Source organism: Girardinichthys multiradiatus, chromosome 2 (assembly GCF_021462225.1).
Source record: "Girardinichthys multiradiatus isolate DD_20200921_A chromosome 2, DD_fGirMul_XY1, whole genome shotgun sequence".
NCBI lineage: Eukaryota > Metazoa > Chordata > Actinopteri > Cyprinodontiformes > Goodeidae > Girardinichthys > Girardinichthys multiradiatus.
This window is the reverse complement of record NC_061795.1, coordinates 35,404,455-35,429,078: the sequence shown is the minus strand read 5'-3', so window position 1 is coordinate 35,429,078 and position 24,624 is coordinate 35,404,455. Positions and strand designations below refer to the sequence as shown.

At 39.3% G+C, this 24,624-nt stretch overlaps 1 protein-coding gene across 2 annotated transcripts in view; it reads left to right on the top strand.

Annotated features, from left to right (window-relative positions):
- Nucleotides 1-24,624, top strand: part of LOC124855429 (leucine-rich repeat-containing protein 4C-like) — a 238,572-nt gene that overhangs the window by 37,705 nt on the left and 176,243 nt on the right. The window contains exon 2 of one of the 2 annotated variants that reach the window (XM_047345333.1): nucleotides 9,990-10,057. The gene's annotated coding sequence lies outside the window, so the exon portion shown is untranslated. Of the gene's footprint in view, nucleotides 1-9,910; nucleotides 10,058-24,624 lie in introns of those variants that run through there. The other variant, XM_047345340.1, reaches the window with a different exon arrangement.

Sequence of the window (24,624 nt, the reverse complement as noted above, 5' to 3'; positions counted from 1 at the left end):
GAAGCTGGCACTGCCGAGGCAGTGCAGGAGCAATTCCAACTCCTGACTCGCTATGGGGGAGTGTGTCTGAGTGAGATGGTTTTATAACTAAACGCGGTGCTGTGACCTAGACATGTACCAAGCTGTGCCGTTTGAACCAATAAGAAAATGTAACTGCAGTAACCACTGTTAAACCCAAAAGGGCAGCACTAAGATGGTTTTAGGACAGATATTACATAATGAAACAAGTTTGCATTTACAATTTTAAAAAATAGCACAGTAACATAAGGATAGCATATTTAAGGCCCAGTTTATATCCTTTATCTGCAAAAAAAGTTGATTTGTGGTTTTTTTTAATGTTGTTTCAACTAGCTATCCGTGATGGCCTACTAAAATGGAAACTTAAAGCACATATAGGCTCTGTCCAAATTCAGGGGCTGCATCCTTTGAATGAGGTATTTTAGGCTGATTACATCACAGCGATGCAATGAAGCCTGTCCATATTCGAAAGCTCGTCCAAATGGGGCCAACAAATGCGTCCTTTACCCCAGATTTGAAGGATGGGTCTGTTGTATCCTTCGTGACCCACCCTATCCCATTATTCATGGGAGGTTGAAGCAGATTGTTGAAACAGAAGTAGCAAAGGCTGGAGGGGAGAGAAAAGCTGTGAATAAAGTTGGAAATATTGCGCTTTTTGTTAAACAAAATTAACTTCTACAATGTTTTTAGGCCAGAATGTAGCTGTGTAAACCTGAAATATGGGTGAAAGTTAAACACAGATATAATTCAGTCAGATTAAATTGAAAGGTTAATGTTTGGTTTATTTATTATTATATTATTATTATTATTATTATTATTATTATTATTATTATTATTATTATTATTATTATTATTATTATTATGCTCTACAAACAAATTTATTTAAACTTTTATAGAAAGTTAATATGTTGGTGTTTAAGTTGTCAAAGGTTTTACTAATAAATTAAAGTAAATGATTTTTGTCATCAGTATACTTTATTCACAGTGTACTTTTCTTTTTCTATGAACATTAAATATTTTGAATGACTGGTTAATGAATGAAAATAAAATAAGAAGATAATAAAACATTTTAAAGAAAACAAGCTTATAAGAAATAAGGAATATATACAGTATGAAAGAGTAAATAAAAACCATTTTCTGTTATTTACATTGTAGACAGCAGGGTTAACCTTCAAACTAATTTTTTATGGCTTCACAGCTCAGTGCCTCACACTGCCGCGGTTGCTAGGCGACAGAAATCACGCTGAGGCAAGGGCGGGACCAGCTGGTGAAGGCTGGAACCTGGTGAAGGCTAGAACCTGGTGAAGGCCTTCGTGGTTTTTGTGCCAATTGAAGGACCCGGCCTTTGTAGACCAGTCCTTCGAAGGATGCAGCCCCTGAATTTGGACACAGATATAGAATCACATCTTGGCAGTGGGGTGGCGGGTGTGACGATGTCACATCCATAATTAACAGCTCACCATGACAGCAAAGGAAAATAGCAGCAGTGGCGCAATTTAGCAACCACTTTGAGTCCCACATGTACTTTTAAATATCATTAATACAAATGTGTGTATAAACAGAGGCGGCATTCCTCATTAACCGAATTAACTGTGTAGTAAACCCAGCAGAAATAATGGTGGCTATCATCTTAGCATTAGCAAAGTTTTAGCTTTAGCATTAGCAGCTGAGCAGACACAATTTAATTCATTTTGAAGGACTATGCGGACATAATTTCTGCAAGTTAGTGAGAGGAGATTAACACTAGAACTCCCAGAGCCGTCAATTTGACGGTTTTGAAAGTTTGACATGCCATAACTCTGGTTTATTAAAACTCTTATCTTCCCGGCATCCTCACTTTTTCTAAACCTGTGTCTTTTGTATTCCTATGTCTCTTTTTTTTAAAATAACAAAGCAAATAAAATATATAATTATTTCTACCTCTAACTTCCACAGCCGCTATTTTGATGGCCCTATTATTTACGTTGATATTTTTTTCCCGCGGCTGAGTATACCTGCGAGCGTTGCTTAGCAACCGCCACTCTAGAACTTAGTCAGATTGTTGGCATCCTACAAATGGCTTCTAGAAGTATATTTTCTGCTCAAGAGACATTGGAAATGCTTCAAAAATTGCATGATTGTGATTCTGGGGTCGAGGGATTCTGACAGCTCTTGGTCAGCATTCAGTTCCAGTGACAGCGGGTCAGAGAGTGAGCGTCCCCCGGTTAAAAAACACCAGTTGTCCCATTAGCAGGAGGTTGCGATACATTATTTCAAGGTAGTAAAAGACTAGCCGATGTAACAATTTTATCATTTTAGGCTATAGTTTACAGATTGGTAAACTAATAATATATAAACTATAGAAACAGTGCCACAATCAGCGCAGGTTCAGAGACAGGGAGACAAGCTAGTGCCCAGCTATAAACCCAGCAATCCAGCTCACTGGCAGGAGAGAAACTGCAAATCAATGTACTGATAATGAACAAAGAAATAAACAATAAGTTAGGTCATAGATATAGTAGCCCCGTAACAACAACCTATTCTGCGCTTTACTGGGTTTTCATCGCAAGATGGGCGCACACCTTGGAAAGAGGAGGAAATAGGAAAGGATGATATGGTGTGGACAGTGTTAGGGGAGGAAGAAAGTAGAGGGAGGCGTCAGAGCCAGAACGCGTTGACAGAGCGCCAGATCCAAGATGCCCAGACCGCATTCCTCTGCTTGGTGGATGCCGAAATGCTTATCCACGTTCAGGGCTGCAGTGTGGCTGAGGCCCGCAGAGTTTTAGGAGATGATTCCTCCTTGGACATGAGTGTGGTTGAGCTGAAGGCATTTTTAGTGCTAGTTTATGTCTGCGAAGTGAAAGGGGGGCGTAACATATTAATTCTTGTCAAAAACAACATTTTATATCGTCAATGTGATGACGTCATCACCGCCCTCACATCCAGAATGCTCGCTGTCAAATTGACGGGCTTGGGAGTTCTAGTAGTGTTAGAATCCTGGGAGTCCTAGTGTTAAGTGAAACACAGATAAACGAAACATTAGCTTCACTAACCCATATTTTAACCCGTATGTTCTATCTACAATATTAACCTTGCTAATGCTAAACTGCTAAACAGATAAGAAAAATAGTGGAGGCCAACGCTAACTGCTAACCATTAAGACAACTGACAGTCTGTGTCACACATCTTCGTCTCCTTCCAGTTGAAGAATGGTAGGACTGACGCAAAGCTGTTGTTGTTAGTTTGATTCTACTGGTTTGGTTTTAAGGTGGGCAGGGTCATTTGTGGCAATTCGGGAACTACAATATGTGACACACACACATAAGGTGCATGACCCACACCTGCAGCACGTTTGAGTGAAGAATGTTTTTTTTATTTGTGATAGGTTGCATAATACTTTAAGTTTTACACAGCAGAGAAAGTATTTGAGTTGAATTATAAAGATTTTTGGAGCATAAAATCCCTTTCTAGTTTGTAGTAATGCCCCTCTGTGCTCAGCATATGAAGACAACAAAAAAATACCCGCTTTGAGTAGGGGCTGGAACACGTTCAGTGCCAGTACAGTAATGATACAATTGTTTAAAAATGTTTGGAAAGTTTTTCAAAGTTTTGTAAAATAGGAACTTGAAAACTTTGTTTTCACCATCAATAATTTGAAGAATAACTTAACCATTTGTAACTGCAATTCAAAACTGCCTTCAGGTAGCTGCTGCTGTCTCACACCAGCCACGTTTACATGGACATAAGTAATCGAAATAAATGGCCGATCGGACTAAAAATGTGTCATGTAAACATGTCAGACGGAATATTCTGATCAGATTCATCACGATCAGAATGAAATTGTAGTCCAATTGAGTGGGGTGGTTTATGCCAAATGACAATTTGATTGACATGCATGTAAACGCTCAAGTTGTTCTGAATTAGGCAAACTGACCTGAGTGTGTATGTGCACCTGCGTCAATGTGACATATTTCCACCTTGAGTAGCTAGTCGCTCTGGCTAGATACTAACAGAATATTCCGATTGGCTAGTTGGCAAATAGTTTCCAAAGTGAGATTAAGACATTCATGCACGTGTCCCCTCAATGCAACCTATCAAGGTTGACGGCCAAAAGAATGAGCTGTGGCTTTGGTATAGAGTTTTATACACTTATGACATCACAGGGCTTCCAGCTGTTAAACTCCTCCTGCCTGGGAGCTGTGCATAAAAAGAGTTAAATCTGTGTATTCTGGGATTCAGAGTTTTTACCAGTCTCTATTGTTCTGTGTAGTTCAGCCTCTTTTGTTCCCCGCATAGCTAGGCCCAACAGTTGCAAATATCATTTTATTTATTTTATTTTTATGACGGCTTCAAATCTAAATTCTTAAAACATATTGCAAAACATTCTCAACTGTTTTCAGGAAAAGGATGTAAAATTTTTTCCTAAAAAATTAAATAACATTTCAAAACTTGTCATTGTTGGGTCCAGCCATGGATTACAACATTTAAAGGACAGTTTGATCTTTTCTGGAATTTTCAGAATAAATCACAGTAACCTATTCCTAACTCAACCCAGGAACAGAAGGTGTAACAGTAGACATTCCTTGACGTCACTGTTTGAATAAAAACCTCGTGTTCCAACAAACTGATCTCTTTCTATGCGGAAAGCCCTTCTCCACAGCTACGGAGGTTAACCGCAAGCTGTCCCTTTGTTTAGCCACACGTGAATGCGGGCCGGCTGGGTGACGGTACGTAGAAAGCATAGTCCTAGATCCCAGCCCACAGGTCACCACCAACCCGTCTGCTTTTCTAACAGATTGTCCCTGCTCAGTGACACACCCGCTGAGAAACCAACTCTGGTAATTGGCAGCTCCATAGTCAGAAACGTGGCACTAGAGACACCAGCGACCATAGTCAAATGTCTGCCAGGGGCCAGAACAGGCGACATCAAATCCTACCTGAAACTGCTGGCTAAGGATAAGCGTAAATACAGTAACATTGTTATTCACGCTGGCGGTAATGACACCTGGTTACATCAATCGGAGGTCACCAAAGTTAGTGTTGCTTCGGTGTGTAAGTTTGCCAAAACAATGTCGGACTCCGTAATTTTCTATGGTCCCCTCCCTGATCTCCCTGATCATTATAGTAGGTCATTATCAGAAAATGCTGTAACAACCTTTAAATAATCTGTTCCACTTTTAATTTCCTCATTATCACAGAAAAACACAGTGGAGGGCAATAATTATGTTTCTTCCCCTTCACAAATTGATTCTCTTGTTCATAGTGTTACTTCATCATTGCGTGGTGCATTGAACAATGCAGCCCCTTTGAAAAATAAGGTAATTATTCATAGGAGGCGGGCTCCCTGGTTTAATTCAGAGCTGCGTACTTTAAAGCACAATGTTAGAAAATTGGAGAGAAAATGGCGTTCTACACACCTAGAGGATTCCTACTTAATCTGGAAAAATAGCTTACTGTTGTATAGAAAGACACTTCACCAAGCCAGAACAGCTTATTTCTCATCATTAATAGAAGAGAACAAGAATAATCTTAGGTTTCTCTTTAGTACAGTTGCTAAACTTACACAGTCATAGCTCTGTAGAGTCATCAATTCCCTTAGCTCTCAGCAGTCATGACTTTATGGGATTCTTCATAAATAAAATTGATTCTATTAAAAATAAAATATTTGACATACTTTCGAAGATGATTACTTCATCATCAGCAAGTGAGACAACTGTAGAACTTTATCCATGTTCGGACTGTTTGATCCTGTGGAGCTTCCTGAGTTATCAGAAATATTAGCTTCATCTAAACCTTCAACTTGTATGTTAGACCCAATACCGGCCAAATTATTTAAGGAAGTGTTCCCTCTGATTACCAGCCCAATTATACATATGATTAATCTATCCTTAGTAAATGGATATGTACCACAAGCTTTTAAGGTAGCTGTCATTAAAATGTTGCTTAGGAAACCTTCGCTTGATCGAGATGACTTAAAAATTTACAGACCTATATCCAATCTTCCATTCTTATCTAAAATTCTTGAGAAAATAGTTGCTAATCAAATGTGTGAGCACTTACACAGCAATGAACTGTTTGAAGAGTTTCAGTCAGGCTTCAGAGCTCATCATAGCACTGAAACAGCTCTGCTGAAAGTCACTAATGATATTCTTATGGCCTCAGATAATTGACTTGTGTCTGTACTGGTTCTGTTAGATGTCCGTGCTGCATTTGATACGTCAATCAAAATGTTCTCTTAGAAAGGCTGAAATATTCGGTAGGTATCAGGGGAATAGCGTTAGGCTGGTTTAAATCCTATTTGTCTGACAGATTCCAGTTTGTTCATGTAAATGATAAATCATCTTTAAACTCAAGGGTTAATTGTGGAGTAACGCAGGGTTCAGTACTTGGGCCAATTCTCTTTACTATATATATGCTTCCAATAGGTAAAATTATCAGGCAGCATAGGATACATTTTCACTGTTACGCTGATGATACTCAGCTTTACTTATCCATAAATCCTGATGAGCCCAAGCAGTTAGATGGACTACAAGCATGTCTTGAAGACATATAAACTTGGATGACTTTAAATTTTCTGTTTCTAAATTCAGACAAGACAGAAGCTGTCATTTTTGGAGTGGAGTCTTTAAAAAAGAAACTGCTTAGTCAATCACTTAACCTGTGTGGCATTAAATTTACCTGTAGTAATAAAGTGAAAAACCTTGGTGTTATTTTTGACCAGGACATGTCATTTAAATCCCATATAAAACAGGTTTCTAGGATTTCCTTCTTTCACCTCCAGAACATTGCCAAAATTAGAAATATCCTGTCCAGGAGTGACGCTGAAAAACTAGTCAATGCATTTGTTACTTCAAGGCTGGACTATAGTAATTCTTTACTATCAGGATGTCCACAAAATGCAGTTAAAAGCCTTCAGCTGATTCAAAATGCTGCAGCAAGAGTTCTGATGAAAATTAAAAAGAGAGCTCATATTTCTCCTACTTTAGCTTCCCTTCATTGGTTCCCTGTTAAATCCAGAATATAATTAAAAATGATCTTCCTCACATATAAAGCCCTTAATGATCCAGCTCCATAAAACATCAGATATCTGATTGTTCCATATGTTCCTAACAGAGCACTTCATTCTCAGACTGCAGATTTACTGGTGGTTCCTAGAGTCTCTAGAAGTAGAATGGGAGGCAAATCCTTTAGTTATCAGGCTCCTCTCCTGTGGAACCAGCTCCCAGTTGTAGTCTGTGAGGCAGACACCCTGTCTACTTTTTAAGGCTAAGCTTAAAACTTTCCTTTTTGATAAAGCTAATAGTTAGAGTGGCTTAGGTTATCCTGAGCTATCTCTGTAGTTATGTTGCAATAGGCTTAGGCTGCTGGAGGACATAATGACCACTTTCACCCTCTTCGCTACATTCTCACACTACTCTCCAATTTTGCATTATTTGCTGTTATTTCAGTTTCTAACTTTATGTTCGTCTTTTCTCTTCCTAGAAGCTACACCTGGCCTGTCTCTGTGTCTACCTGTGACACCTTTCTGAAGGAGGGCATCATCTAAGCTTCTGCAACAACTTAATGCTTACCCTCTGCCGATGATCCACAAGGCCCTGTCTTTTAGCGTTTAACCCTTTCTCTCTCCGAGACATAGCTACTGACTGAGCTTCTACTGTGACTAACTCTATGTGCTCTCTTTCAGACTCTAACGTTGAAAACTGGCTCAGAGTGTATCTGTTCTTTCTTTCGAGATGAAACGACTAAAGGAGCTACATCCATTAACATTTACTTTTCCTTCCCATAGAAAGTACTCCTAGATCAGTGCTTCTGTGTTCTTTTTGTGTCTCTGCTCTGTTCTCTGAAACCCCCAGTCGGTCGTGGCAGATGGTCACGCACACTGAGCCTGGTTCTGCTGGTTTCTTCCTGTTAAAAGGGAGTTTTTCCTCTTCGTTATCGCTACATGCATGCTCAGTATGAGGGATTGCTGCAAAGTCAACGCCAGTGACTGTCCACTGTCTCTACATGCTCATCCAGGAGGAGTGACTGCTACAAGTCTCTGACTCGATGCAATCTGCTGGGATTCCTTAGATAGAAAAGCTTTTTATCCAATTTGAATAAATAACTAAATCTGACTCTACTGTTCAATGGTTAGGATGTATGTACCTGACATTTGTGAAGTGCCTTGAGACAACATGTGTTGTGAATTGGCGCTATATAAATAAACAGAATTGAATTGAATGTTTTCCTTAATGGCCATGACAACTCCTCCTCAGCACGGTTCACGTAAGAGGTAGTGTTTGGGCAGAGAAGATTAGTTTAGAGTTAAATAATCGAAATAATGTTTGTTTAATGACATTTGTTTTTGTTTGTGTTGAGAAACTCAGCTACAGTAAGTGCTTGCAGACTAACACTCAGTTAGTTCTGTGTTGTGTTTTTAAAGTTAAGACTAATTTTATTTATAGGGTGGTTTTAAACACAGAAGATCGGCCATAACGCACCGTCTTTGCTTATGCATTTCAACACTTTTATTAGTGGTATTTTGTGTTTGTGTTTGATTCTGATGACAAGCTATGACCTTCTTTTGTTAGCTCCAACCGCTAATGGCTAAGAACACGTGCTTGCAGTATTTATGAGTCAGGAAGGTTGTTAGATTCCAATCTAGGAAATAATTTTTCCCTAAATATTATTTTATAAAACGTGATAACTAACTAAACACCACTAATGATCATTACCCAGAAAGGTTGCTGGTCCTCATTCAAAATAATATTTTCTAAAACATTTCCAAGGCAGCTAATTAAACACTGTTGAGAATTAGTCATACAGGTTGGTTTTATTCAGCGAATCATTATTTAAAATGTTAATTTATTTAAATAATGTTTTGGCAGATATTGCATTGTGAATTGTTGTTTGAAGGTATACCAATTATTGTCTAAGTTGATTCCAAGATTCAGTTAACTTCATTTCCAGATTCTTCAAGATAATCCTTGGTTCTCAAACATAAATAACATCGCATGGTAATGTTGCATCACTCTTTTTGTCATGATTTTCAACCATCTTTGATTCCCTTGTTTATATTGTACATAGCCCATTAGTCAGGATTCCCTGCCACTGAAAATGGTAGTCATGGAAAACATTTTATGAGTCAACTGTTTAAATACATATTGCTAAGATATGAAAAATGATGCCTTCCTGGTGATAAAGTATATATGCTTTACCTTAGCCCTAGAGAGTACTGACCCAATTTAATTTCCTTACTTATCAGAACCAGCATTAGGAATCTGCACTGAGATGTAGCAGGCATGAATTTCCCTGATATTTTACATTTGCAATCATTTAATTCCATTTATTTATGTTACATCAAAAAACAAGTCTCTGTGTTCAACTACTCTTAATGATATTGTGCAGAATCTTTAAAGCACATATGAACTTAATGCAACATAATAATCTGACAAATTGGTGAGTTAGAATCAATTCTCAAAAAATCATTTACTGAAGCTCATTAAAATTTTAGAATCAAAGTGTCCCTAATGGTGACAATTAGCCTTTAAGTAACTGTAGATTGGTGCCAAATAGAAACTGACTTGATAATTATTCAGATTCCATAAATCTTATCTAATGAACATTACCAAGAAGCAGCGAAGCAGGTTCAGTTCTTCTCTTCACACAATGATAATTTATGCTGGAAAACTAACTTGAGGAGGCCAGATTTCCAATAGACATCAAGACCATGAACCCAAAGCCACTGAAGCAATCAGTGGCCTGACAAAAATATTTTAAAAAAAAGGATCGCAGTGCATTGACACACAGCTCATTAGTGTCATCGTTTTTTCTAGCTGCTTTGACCCACATGCAGAAATACATTCAGGAAAACAGGAACATTTTTAACAAGTTTATTAAGAAATATTTTGTTTGCTGGAGAAACAGGAACTTGCCATTGTATGGAGAAGGGATCAATGGTAAGTGACAGGTAATATTCTGGGTTGTTGATCTTGATATATTTTTGCTTACAGAGGGTGATTAGGAGATCCGCCAGGGGGCAGGAGAAGTGAGTTGATGGAAAACTCCGGGAGCGTGTCGGGTAAGTGAAAGGTCCAGGTAGTTCTGTTTTACTTGCACTTGAGGTGGAGGTGGCACCAGGTGGATGATCTTGGAGGGGAGCATGGTGGAGGGTTAGCCAGGTTTGTTCACAGGAAGCCTGAGGGGACTTGAAACCTGAATGCAGCCATTTGAGAAGATAATCCGTGAAGTTCTCTTGCATAGAGAGAGTCTGGATCTTCTGCATATGCAGACTGGATAAGAAGCTCAGAACTGGAGGTAACCTGGGAAGGAGGACATGAGAAGGTAAGTACTCAGAAAATAATCCCAGGAGACTTGTCTTGGCCAGCTAGTTACCATTGCAGGTCAACACTCAGGCGCTGGAGTGTTGGCAACGTTGGGTACTTAAGCTGATGAGGTTGATGGTGAACACCTGTGGACTCAGCTTCGACCGTGCGTCTGGTGCCATCTAGAGGTTGGATGGGGATAGTAGAACGTAAAACAGGTGAACAGCAAGAAACTCACAGAACTTCGACAATTAGCTGCTTTTTTCTACTCAACAAATGAAACAATTTTTTACAGTATATCCATCATAAAATCTTTGGGAATTTTTGTGAATATTATGGATTAATCTGAAGTTTAGTTCTTTTAGAAACTGAACGTAAGAAATAAGAGGTAAATAAAAGGTAACTATCTCTTCATTATAATCCTAACTTCTCACAAGAAATGTAATTTTTTGAAGGGTGAACACAGTGCATTATATTTTCTAAACTGCTACATATTGTACTTGTACATTTACATTTGTGAATACGAACACTCTTTCACCCATACTTTGGATGTTCTTCCTCTGAATTTCTATATGTCACTAATGTAAATGGTAGTGCTGTATTTTAGCTGTATAGATTAAGATAAATGTCTGCATTTGTGTTACAAATGGAGACAAAACTATTTGTTTACAAAAAATATCTCAACCAATTTAGCAGGGGCAAAAACCATGCTTATGCATTAGAAAATAAATCAGACATGACAGAAATCAGAAAGCTCTTGCAACTGTCAAAAAATACAGTATAAAACAATTATCAAACCTAACCAGATGGGTTTGTACAATCAATTGCATAGCACGACAAAGTAAAACCCACAGTAGAAATGTGTAAAGATACATTAATACCCAAAGTTATAAGTGTAGTGAGCACTAAGTATTATCATGTTATTTTTATTTTTTTAACAAATGAAAGGGCATGCAGTTGTGTTCATACTTCTTGAGGTTTCTCACATTTTGTCACCTTATTATTACAAATTTGAAATATAGTTTCAGCAGTATGTTTAACAATGTATTTTGTTATGGTTATGGTAAGATTCCAACATGTATAATTTAAAAATTAATAAAAGGGAATACAACCCCCCTTCCATGACAAAACAGTTTGTAGCATAAAATATATTAGTATGCTTTACCTGCGGTTTGGGTGCTCCAATTACTGTATGTTGCAGAACTGGTTAGACAGTTTTCAGTACATTTTCTTAAGGCAAAATGAGTCATCTGAACAACACCTACGGCATTTTATATTCCTGCAAATGTAGTTGTAGGAGACTTTGTTTTTCTTTTTTTTTTTTGTTATTTCCATCTGCTGCACTATTTTTAGTTTGTGATTATATAAGAAATAAGGTGTTGCTAGAGGATTATGCCCGTGCTTCATGAACATTTTTGTCAGAATCTATTTGCTAAGCAGAATTTAAATTAGCCTTCTCAGAATGTCTGAAAATGAGTTCATAGAAGCATTATCAGATGAAAAAAAAATCTGTTAAAGAGGGAGAGATACGAGTATTATTTGAATCTGATTTCATAAATTTAAATGCATATGTGACTTATACCATGAGTAATAACAGAATCTTATCACAATGCAAAGTAAAAAACTAAATATAAAAATGTTTATTCTGTTTTTAACAAAACTGCTGGTAATATTCTATGTTCCATTTCAATAGATTCATATTTTTATCAATGAAATTTAAAGCTAACAGAATAATGAAGCTCATGGCACATTTATTAAATTGATGAGGTGTGGTATTATAGAACAATGAATGAAAGAGTGAGTTTGCGCACTGGCGTTCTTAAACAGCAAGTACTACACACATTTACAGAATAAGGAAAACTAATAAACTATGAAAAAGGGAAACCAAAGTAACAAACCGAAACCAACAATTCGATGCATTGATATCACAGTTCATTATGAATATTTAGGTATGTTTAAAAACAAAGGTTTGTTTTGAAGAATTTACATTGAGGCCAAATTAGCAATTTTTACATGTCCTGGAGTACCACTTAGAATTGTGGTCTGAGTGCGAAGAAGAAGCCCAACAGATTTACTTTGACAAGTGGAGCATAATGGCTAATGCTATTGCAATGCTCTGCTTGATATACACTGCTCAAAAAAATAAAGGGAACACTGAAATAACACTGAATGAATAAAATATTCTCATTGAATACTTTGTTCTGTACAAAGTTGAATGTGCTGACAACAAAATCATACAAAAATCATCAATGGAAATCAAATTTATTAACCAAGTCTGAGGTGCAACGTGACATTGGTTGATGGAGCGAGACATGATGTCCCAGATGTGCATAATCGGATTCAGGTCTGGGGAACGGGCGGGCCAGTCCATAGCTTCTACGTCTTCATCTTGCAGGAACTGCTGACCCATTCCAGGCACATTAGGTGTAGCATTTTCCTGCATTAGGAGGAACCTAGGGCCAACCGCACCAGCATATGGTCTCACAAGGGGCCTGAGGATCTCATCTCGGTACCTAATGGCAGACAGGCTACCTCTGGCGAGCACATGGAGGGCCATGCAGCCCTCCAAAGAAATGCCACCCCACACCATTACTGACCCACTGCCAAACCGGTCATGCTGAAGGATGTTGCAGGCAGCCAGTTGCTCTCTACAGTGTCTCCAGACTCTGTCATATCTGTCAAATGTGCTCAGTGTGAACCTGCTTTCATCTGTGAAGAGCACAGGGCGTCAGTGGCTAATTTGCCAATCCTGGTGTTCTCTGGCAAATGCCAAGCTTCCTGCACGGTGCTGGGCTGTGAGCACAACCCCCATTTGTGGATGTCAGGCCCTCATACCATCCTCATGGAGTTGGTTTCTAAGCCTTTGTGCAGAAACATGCACATTTGTAGCCTGCTGGAGGTCATTTTGCAGGGCTCTGGCAGTGCTCCTCCTGTTCCTCCTTGCACAAAGGTAGAGGTAGCGGTCCTGCTGCTGGGTTGTTGCCCTCCTACGGCCTCCTCCACGTCTCCTGGTGTACTGGCCTGTCTCCTGGTAGCGCCTCCAGACTCTGGACACTACGCTAACAGACACACAAAACCTTCTTGCCACAGCTCGCATTGATGTGCCATCCTGGATGAGCTGCACTACCTGAGCCACTTGTGTGGGTTGTAGAGTCCATCTCATGCTACCACGAGTGCACCACCAACATTCAAAAGTGACCAAAACAACAGCCAGAAAGCATAGGTACTGAGAAGTGGTCTGTGGTCCCCACTCCTTTATTGAGTGTGTCTTGGTAATCGCCAAAGATTTCCCCCTGTTGTCTATTCCATTTGCACAACGGCATATGAAATTGATTGTCAATCAGTGTTGCTTCCTAAGTGGACAGTTTGATTTCACAGAACTTTGATTTACTTGGAGTTATATTGTGTTGTTTAAGTGTTCCCTTTATTTTTTTGAGCAGTGTATATATATATATATATACACAACATTTTTAAAAACTTTTTTTAGAAACTGATATTGGATTTTGTTCAATTGCAAGGCACAGGGAGATGGCAACAAAAAGGAAAAAAAGACGCAAGAAAGAGAGAGGTCAGACAAAAAGGAAAAAGGGAGAGAAGGAGAAAAGTATAGAGGAGAGAAAGAATGATGGTGAGAATACAAGATAACACCCTAGAAGACTGCTTCTACACCTGCAGAAGTGCATATAAAACAACAACAGTGTTAACGAAAAGTGCACAGTACTAATGAATGCAAGGTGTATTTAGTGGTAACTGCAGCACAATATACAGATACATCTGTGTATCTGTTAACACCTGACTCCAAACACCCTAGCTTTAAAACTATAAAGAACATTTTTTATGTGTACAAACAACCAGTTTTTAATGCAAATCAGGAGGGTAAATAAAATATTATTTTTAACAAAATATTTTAAGAATACTTTGCCGAATTAGAAATCAATAACCTTTTGGACAATGGATTTTTTTCTCTTTTTTTTTTTTTGGTGGATCCTGATTAAATGAAATCACAATTCCTTGACACATCACACCACATTAGAGAAGTAGGAATTTACATCGCACTTTGTAGTTACCATATGTGGTAAGGGAAAAACATCCAATGAAAAATGTAATAATAAAATGTTTTTTTTTAAAATATCTTTGTCTAAACTCATGAATAATTTTGGTACATGTTAATTTTATTCATTCCGCTTCAGTTGCAGTGTCTGTTATCTTACTCAGTAACAGCATACACACTGAAGAGTGTTGTTGTCAGCACCCTTACATGCGATGCGCTCACCAATTTTGGAATTTTTAATTTCTGCTTAATGGATTTTTAATGCTTTTGTGTGTTTTGAACACTTTATTGTTTGTCGTCGTCGTCTTCTGCTTTATCTGGGACCGGGTCACGGGGGCTGCAGGCTCAGCAGAGACACCCAGACATCCCTCTCCCTCCAGCTCCTCCGGGGGGAGCCCAAGGCGCTCCCAGGGCAGCCGAGAGACATAGTCCCTCCAGCGTGTCCTGGGCCTCCTCCCGGTGGGACGTGCCTGGAACACCTCCGGAGGAAGACGTCCAGGAGGCATCCGGTATAGATGCCCAAGCCACCTTAACTGGCTCCTCTCGATGTGGAGGAGCAGCAGCCCAGCTCCTCACCCTATCTCTAAGGGGTTGCACCCTACAGAGCTTCCTCTGTAGGGTGGCCGGGCCGGGTAGAAAACCATTGCCTCGGACTTGGAGGAGTTGATCTTCATCCCAGCTGCTTCACACTCGGCTGCGATCCGCCCCAGCGCATGCTGTAGGTGTTGACTAGATGGAGCAAACAGGACCACGTCATCTGCAAAAAGAAGAGACAACATCCACTGGTCCCCAAACCGGACCCCCTCCACCCCTTGGCCGCGCCTGGAAAGCCTGTACAGGACCAGTGACAAAGTGCAGCCCTGCCAGAGTCCAACATGCACCAGGAACAGGTCCGACGTAGTGCCGGCAATGCAGACCAAACTCCTGCTCTGCTTGTACAGAGACAGGATGGCCCATAATAAAGGGCTACGGATTCCATAGTCCTGGAGCAGCCCCCACAGGGCACCACGAGGGACACAGAAAGCCTTCTTCAGGTCCACAAAACAAATGTGGACAGGTTGGGCAAACTTCCATGAACCCTCAAATACCCTGCAGAGGATAAAGAGCTGGTCCAGTGCTCCATGGCCGGGATGAAAACCACACTGCTCCTCTTGAAGCCGAGGTTCGACTATCGGCCGGACTCTCCTCTCCAACCCCGGGCGTAGGCCTTACCAGGGAGGCTGAGGAGTGTGATCCCCATATTGTTGGAACACACCCTCTGGTCACCCTTCTTATGAAGGGGGACCGCCACCCCAGTCTGCCAGTCCAGAGGCACTGTCCTCGACTGCCATGCAATGTTGAAGAGGCGTGTCAACCATGACAGCCCCACGACATCCAAAGACTTGAGGTACTCAGGGCGGACCTAATCCACCCCCGAAGCCCTGACACCGTGGAGCTTTTTATCTACCTCGGTGACTTCAGACTGGGTGATGAAAGAGTCTAGTCCCAAGCCTCTCCTTCCACCAGGGAATGCGTCATGGCAGGATTAAGGAGATACTCGAAGTACTCCTTCCACCGCCCAATAATGTCCCAAGTCGAGGTCAGCAGCTCCCCACCCCCACTGCAGAAAGTGTTGGCAAAGCACTGCTTCCCCTCCTGAGGCGCCGGGCGGTTTGCCAGAATATCTTTGACTCTATGTCTCCAACATCCCCCGGAATCTGGTCAAAGCTCTCCCAGAGGTGTTAGTTGAATACATCCCTGGCCGAGGGCTCTGCCAGACGATCCCAACAGACCCTCGCTATGCGCTTGGGCCTGCCAAGTCCAGCTTTCTCCTCTTCCAGTGGATCAAACTCACCACCAGGTGGTGATCAGTTAACAGTTCAGCCCCTCTCTTCACCCCAGTATCCAAAACATGCAGCCGAAGATCTGACGACACGACAACAAAGTCGATCATCGACCTCCTGCCTGATGCCAAGTGCACTGATGAACACCCTTATGCTTGATCATGGTGTTCATTATGGACAATCCGTGGCTAGCGCAGAAGTCCAATAATGAAACACCACTCAGATTCAGATCTGGGAGGCCATTCTTCTCGATCATGCCTCTCCAGGTGTCACTGTCGTTTTCCACGTGGGCGTTGAAGTCCCCCAGCAGAATAATGGAGTCCCCGGGTGGGGCACTATCCAGAACCCCCGACAGGGACACCAAGAAGGCCGGGTACTCCACACTACCGCTCGGCTCGTAGGCCAAAACGACAGTCAGAGACCTGTCCCCAACCCGAAGGCGAAGGGATGCAACCCTCTCATCCATTGGGGTAAACCCCAACAGGAAACGGCTGAGCTGGGGGGCAACAAGCAAATCCATCCAAGCCCGCTGCCTCTTCCCGCGGGCCAACCCAGAGTAGAAGAGAGTCCAGCCCCTCTTGAGGAGATGGGTTCCAGAGCTTACACTGTGCATGGAGGCGAGTCCGACTATTTCTAGTCAATACCTCTCGACCTCCCGCACAAGCTCAGGCTCCTTCCCCCCCAGCGAGGTGATATTCCACGTCCCTAGAGCCAGCCTAAGCATCCGGAGATCGGGCCGCCGAGGTCTCCACCTTCGCCTGCCGCCCAATCCTCTTTGCACCGGTCCCTCATGGTTCCTCCTGCAGGTGGTGGGCCCACTGGGGGATGGCCTCGCGTCTCTCATTCGGGCTTGGCCTGGCCGGGTCCCACAAGGAGCAACCGAGCCACCGGGTGCTCTCCGACTAGTCCCGACCCCAGGCTCCAGGGTGTTACCCTGGCTCCACCATACCGGGCGACGTCACATGCCTCGATTTTATGGTCCTCATGAAGGTTTCTTGAATTGCTCTTTGTCTGACCTTTTACCCAGAGCCTGTTTGCCATGGGAGACCCTACCAGGGGCATTTAAGCCCCAGACAATATATCCTCTAGGATCATTCGAGTGCTCAAACCCCTCCACCATGTTAAAGTGGCGGTTCAAGGAAGGGACACTTTATTGTTAACAAAGCTAACATTTTAGTTAGTGGGATATGGGTTAGGGAAGCTAAGTTTTTGGTTAGCTGTGCTCACAACTGACCACACTCAGTATGGCCTGCACATATTCCTCATATGTCTATTCCCAAAGTCACAACAGAATGAGGAAAAAAGGAAATTGATCCTGCTATTAAATATGCAGCATATATTTCATCCACCCATGCATCCATCCATCCATCATATAAACCTGCCCTCATAGTGTCTAGAGGAGGCTACTCCCCATCTCCAGTGGTCATTGGTTGAAAGACAGGGTACACCTTGGACTGGATGCCAGTCCATTGCTGGGCAGCATTTATTTAGGGTCCTAAAATTACTTGAAAATTGTTCGTGGAAGGGTAAGTAAATTTTAATGGAACGAGAGAAAGATTTACTTGATAAGGGTCACTGTTTTCATTTTGGTCCTGCCACTCTGTTTTGGTCATATGTAGTTACATTTTTCACTTGCTTATGCTTAATACCAGTGGTATTTGTTTGGTAGTCTATATAGTTATGTGGTTTGTGTGTTGAATGTGATAATGCCTCCATGACCAGGTTTCTATTGAAACAGAGATTTTGAACGCCTTAAGGCATTTTACCTGTTGAAATAGAAGTTACAGGAGTGTGGCGTAGTGATAGAGCACACAACACATATATGGAGGCCTCAGTTCTCAGTGCAGCCATCCAAGGTTGCTCCATGTCTTCTCTCTCTCTAACTTTCTTTCTGTCTGCCTAGTTTTGAAAGATAAAAAAATATTTAAAAGAAGAAAAGAAATTGACAATACAATAATGTATTTGTAAAATATTATGCAAGATATATAATTTAAGGTAATTTGATGAAAAAGAAGGATGCTACAAATGGGATAAACAGGATAATAACTGTCTGGTGTTTGCCAACTTTATAACTGTGGTTTTACTGGACCTCCTTATTTGGGTTTCCATGTTAATGCTGGCAGCAGTAAGTTCACTTCTGTTGTTGTCTTATGGAGCTTGGTAATAAGTCCAGTACATTGCCATCGCAAAGTGGTGGTATTAAGCTATTATTATGAGTTGAACAAGCTAACAGTAAATATTCAAAAATAATTATAGTAATTAGCAAATAGTTTCAGTAGGACATGTGTTGGTAATGACAATAAAAACTGTGTTAGAGACTTCTCTTTAGATATCTAGTTTGTTCCATGAACTCTGATCAATTATTGATCACCATTATCAGCTAGGGATATGTCAAGAATTAGTAAACTTCTCTGATAGACTAGACCCAAATTAAAAAGACAAGAATTTTTTAATACAATGATTGAGGTGGTTAAGAAAAGAGTGTGATACAACTATAGTTTAAAAGAAAATTGGAAAACATTTAAACTGCTCTGGCATCTAATATAGGAAGGACACAGTAGATGCAATATAGAACAAGATAACCAGAGGAGACAGCCTGTGTATACAATTGTAAAATACACAAGTCTTTGTCCAAGCACAAGGCAGTCAGCTGGCTTTGACAAAATGAAATACATCAAGAAACCATGAAAAAAAATATTCTTTATCATTTTTATATTGTTCCCATGACAAGAAAGACCTTCAGCAACTCTAAATCTATCCACATAAGCATTATACTTGGCTATCTATGCCTCAGGGAAAACTTAAGCTATTAGATGAGAGGGGGAAGAAGGACAGATACAGAGGCTAGGTACGTAGTAGAGTAGGAGGTTATAAAATGAAACAAGACTTCAGATGAATATTTCCAATGTGAAAGTGGAAGCAGAGGCAAAAACATCCATCTCTCCAATACAAGCTTTAGTGAATGTGAAGAGTATCCAGCTATAGTCAAAATCAGTCAGTCAGTCATTTTCTACCGCTTATTCCATAGTGGGTCGCGGGGGAGCTGGTGCCTATCTCCAGCAGTCTATGGGCGAGAGGCGGGGTACACCCTGGACAGGTCGCCAGTCCATCGCAGGGCAACACACAAACAACCATGCACACACTCATTCATACACCTAAGGGCAATTTAGAGAGACCAATTAACCTAACAGGCTATAGTCAAAATATGCCATTTTATTTTGTCTATTATGAATTGATGTGACAATCAGATGCAAACAACAATGTACACAGAGAGATACCAGGTGCAGGCAAAGATAAGCAACATCCTTTGCTCTACTACTTAAAAAGCAGAGGTGGTAGTAACTAGTTACATTGACTCAGTTACATTTACTTGTGTAACTTCAAAACAATATGTTTCTATGAGTTTTTACTGCACCATACTTTTACTTTTTCTTGAGTAATATTTTAAAATAACACTACTCTTTCTTGACTACAGTGTCTGACTATTCTACCCACTTTGAGTTACTTCACTGAATAAAGAGCAGATAAGTTTCAATTAAAGAAGCACCAGTTACAGATAAACATACATTATGTAGAAGTGAGACGTTTTGTTTGGTCACAAACTTAAGTTGTGAAAAAGTGTGATTTGGATATGTTGGTTTCTTCTGTCAGAATTTATTTTTTCCATCCATATATTTTCTTAACTTGCTTATCCTCGCAGGGTTGCGGGGGTGCTGGTGCCTATCTCCAGCAGTCCTTGAGCGAGAGGCAGGGTACACCCTGGAGTACAGGGTGTTATGTTAGAATGATGTTATTTATTTTTACTCACTTTTTTTTATTCTTTTAAATACCAGACTTTGTACATAACTTTATCTCTTTTTCAGAAATTACATCACACGTTATGATTAAACAGTTACTCAGTACTTGAGAAGCTTTTTAACCAAATACTTTTTTATTCTTTGGGTGACTACTTTTAATTTCTACTTGAGTAAATATATATTGAAGAAGTGCAACTTTTGTGGACCAGAACTGAAACATGTAAAAGTAGGTTGCTTTGTGGGAGGAAAGAAGTTTACATAAAATAATACATTACAGTGAGCACCTTCAAAAAATACAGGGCTACGCTATTTGGGACTTTGAATGAGCTTAGAATTTCAAAGTCTAGGAATCTGATGAAAACTGTCTCAGAATTGAAAGATATGATTTTTTGGCAGTAACGGAAAGCCCTCTAACATCAGAGTTTTGGATGAACTGGGAGATTTTCAACGTTCACATTGCATTACTGTAGTTACGCTTAGATCTAACAAATACAAGGCAACATTTTTCAGTGCTACAAGAGATAGTTTTTTGATATTGGCAAGAGGCAAATACTTATTAACTGCTGAATAAAAACTAAAAAAAAACAGATGTTGAGAAACAAACTTCAGTTTTCTTACAGTAGTTCTGGAAACCAAGGAAACACTATTACAATAATAAATCTGAAGTTTTTATTACCTAAAACAAAGAAGTCAGTTTTACTTGAATTTCAGTTATTAAATTTATGTTTGTAAATACAAAGGGATTTGTTTTATGAGGTTCTATTGACAAATGAGCACAGGTACTGTCATTGTTCTTCTGGTAATACTGATAAGGACCCATGTATTGAGAAAAGACTGTTGGCCAAAATCCAGAGCTCTGTGAAACATACAACTATTAAAATGCAACTATAAAACATTGTTTGTATGTGCAAACAAGATTTTTCTTATGTTTTAAAGGTTTGCCACGTTAAACGCAAAATTGCATTCCTAACAGTTGTTGGTAAAAGTCTGCCAAGATGTAATTCTTGTGTGTGTCATGCAACCAGTGCGTACCATATGCATATGGTTCCAGTGCAAAGGCTAAAGTAAAGCAGATTATTTAAAAACTGTGACTGCACCTACTGTATTTGATTTGTTAGACATTCTTTGTTGGACCTAAACAATTCATGCAATGGCTGCAGCTGAGACTCAGTAAATGAAGATAAACTGAACTAATTAACCCTGATGGTTGCTCATAAATTAAAAAGAAAGTCATTATACTTATTGGGCTTATTGTAATGCACATTGTATGATGTAAAATAGATTGCTAGCTTCTCTAGATACTGAATGAAACTAGTAGAATTTACTGAAATAGATTGAAGTAAAACTTATGTAATTAGGCAGTGCAGTGTGCAACTGTTATGGTAATGTTTTGGTTCAGTAGTGCTAATATCACATTTCACATAAACCATGGATGCTAATCTCATAGCTATTTGCTTTTATAATGACAGTGCCATTTAAAGGTACACTGGTTCTCTTTTAATGGCAACCTCTGTATGAGAAATTGGACCCCTGAACATCAGACCTTCCTGTGACCTTGTTGGGTTTTCTCAGCAATATTTAGGTAGCTTGCTGTTTCTTCCGTTTACCATTTTCAGTTTGTATACACTGCAGTATTGTAATGACAAATGGCAAGCAAGCAGAGAGGCAAGAGATGCAGCCTCATAGACTGTAACCTTCTTGCTACCTCTCACTATTTTTGTGTGCAAGTGAGAACGAGTGGACTGCCAAGGGGAGAGAGGTACCAAAAATTGCTTCTATTGAATGTAGTTCTATGCCTTTATTGCTTCCTGTAAATGGTTCTCTGACAGGGAACTGGTCTTTGTTGTCCTTTTTTTCTGTTGTTGAAGGATTGTACAGAACAAAATGTGGAGGAAACTACATGTGAGTCATAAATCTGATTTTAACGTAGGAGTTGACAACACTCATTAATGATATTATGGTCAAGGAAAATTTAAATACTAGTAAATATTTTAGCTAGAAGGACATTTGCCAACCCAAACTAAACATGACACATGTGAAAGCTATCTTATATACTGATCTATACAGTCAAAGCTTTTATTGTCATGTTTTGCAAGCATATTCTATATTTTGTATGTATATCTTTCAGAATGCAAATGCCAGAACACATTAATACAATGAACTGACACTCCTGGAAGATGTGTAAGTCATTTGCACCCATTTTGTGTTTATAACTAATGCATTCCTGCTAGATATGAAGGTGGTGTGTTGATTAAACTTAGCAGCAATACCTTGAAGGTTATAGGCTTCATCCCTCGTGAGGGCAGCAGTGCTAATGGCGCATGAATTCACTGCATGATAAATGCAGTGGAACATAAACGCAGACAATGGCATATATTAAATAGCGTATTGTAGTAGAAAATAGGGGTGGAATCCCAATAATTTGTTTCTGTGTGCAGGTTGAAGTAGGTCTTGTGTTGATGTGCATTAATTAGGTTGTTTGAATTGATCCAGCTCACAAGATGAGACAAGACAATACATGAATTTGGCTTCATGAGAATGTGATAAGACTTTTAGCTACATGTTTGATGAAACTAAGATTCTCAATTTCTTTGTTTTTTACAAATAGATTACATGTTTTATAAATTATACATATTGTAAAGTGTCTGTATTTGTGTATACTGTTCCACTTCAGGTTTCATGCTTGTCTTATGCTTAGGTGGTGTTCATTCCTCAAAAAAGCCTTAAAATGTTTCCCTTTGCATACCTTCACTTATGGAAAAAAAGTCTCAGAAGCCTACAATTGTGTTTAAAAGAGTCTATGTTTAATGTATAGTTATTTAGTTTAGATTTGGGAAGTACAACTGTTTTAGATCTTGACATAGAGATGATCAAATGCAGTCAAGACTTATTAAAAACTGTCAAATATCACATTTACTGTTTAATATCAAAGTTTAATGCTGAAAGGAAGCTACAAAGCAGATACTACCTTTAGTCTCCTTAACAGTTTGCCAGTCTCTGTATTCTCACAGTCTTTCATCTTTGTGTCCGTATTTGTTCATCTGCTAAGTATCCAAAATGCTGCCACCCAAACAGTGGTAGGGTTCTTCTATGTTTAAAAAAGAAGTCTTTAGTAGACTCTGTCAACACAACAGAAAAACCCAAAAACTAATTTCTTTCTTATTTCAAAAGAAGAGATTAAAGCATACATACTGTAGATACAACAGCTTAAATCATAAACATTCATATTCAGGGTTCATAATAAGAATTTACATTTATTTTAAATCCACAGATTAGAGATAATGGCAACTACAGCTAGAGAACTAATAGAAAACTGTCTACTGAGATTGCAGGAACTGGTAAATTGTTTCTATATAATGTCTGGAGAATTTGTTTATGTTGCCCTAATGAAATACCTTTTGCATATTAAACTGTCTAGATATTGTATCTGTCTTAGTCAATATTATGATGATTATTCTATTGAAAAAAGCTTGAAAAGGGACTCAACAGCACAGACAGCAACCAAAGCATGATTGATTAAAATATTTCAATATTTCTTATAGCTTTTGGATAAGATGATGCTGTTTTCAAAACAGATATACTGTAAACAATGTACTGTTTTAGATCAGGGACAAAGCATGTCTCCTGATCTAAAACAGTACACAAAATTTAATTAACAAATGATTACGTATTTTAAGGGACTTGCGGTAACCCTAATTAGAAGATTTCTTTTACTGATTGAAGTACATCAAATTTTGCATGTGACAAAAATCCAACTCGTAGTTCTACACTTCTCTCTGCATGTCAATGAAACTGGAGACAGGACTGAGGAGTAAACATGGTAATCAAAACAGTATAACAGTAGGGTTTATTTTGGTGGTTTACATGCTACAGAGATCCATGCAGCATGAATATTAAACAGGAAGTTTCACTCGACAACTTACTGGTAAACTTATCTGACAGGCAGGTGTGAAGGACAGAGAAAAGGTAAGCAGACAAGGCTGGCCGCAATGGCAAGAGAGTCCAATTGACCAGGGAGAACAAGGTAAGTAGCAGGTAAGTATTTCTGACTGACTGGTAAAAAAATCTTCCTGAGTTTTAGAATGCAGCAGGATTGTAACCGAATGGCAGATATAATAATCTTGTGATAAATGGAGAAAAGACTGGGAATAAATTGATTTTGACTATTGGACTGAGTGGAATATTGCATTGACTATTCTCTTGAAAATTTCAGTTGATGTTATCAATTTTCTTATAATAATGCACAGTTGAAAAATGAACTGCAAATCTGAATTCAACCTAACATTTGCAACTAATTGCACTGATCCCCCCTAAGAAACCTAAGGCAACCAATAAAAAAAAAGAAATAAAATGTAAATTAGGTAACTTACATCCATTTTATCCATATTTAAACCATATTCCAATGAAATTGCAATTTAGTTTCTTTTTCCACTGCATTCATATTGCATACAATTCAATTCATTTATGAATAGACAGTTTAATCAGAGTAAATATTTAAATTAATGGTTTACTAAACCGTGCTATGACTATGTGTGCTTGGAGAAGTTAAACAACTATTTACCTCATTAATTTCAGTCTTAGTCAAATATTACTTACTTCAAATCTTATTGCTTGTGAGGTTTTTCTCTCCAGCACTATCTGATAAAACGTCT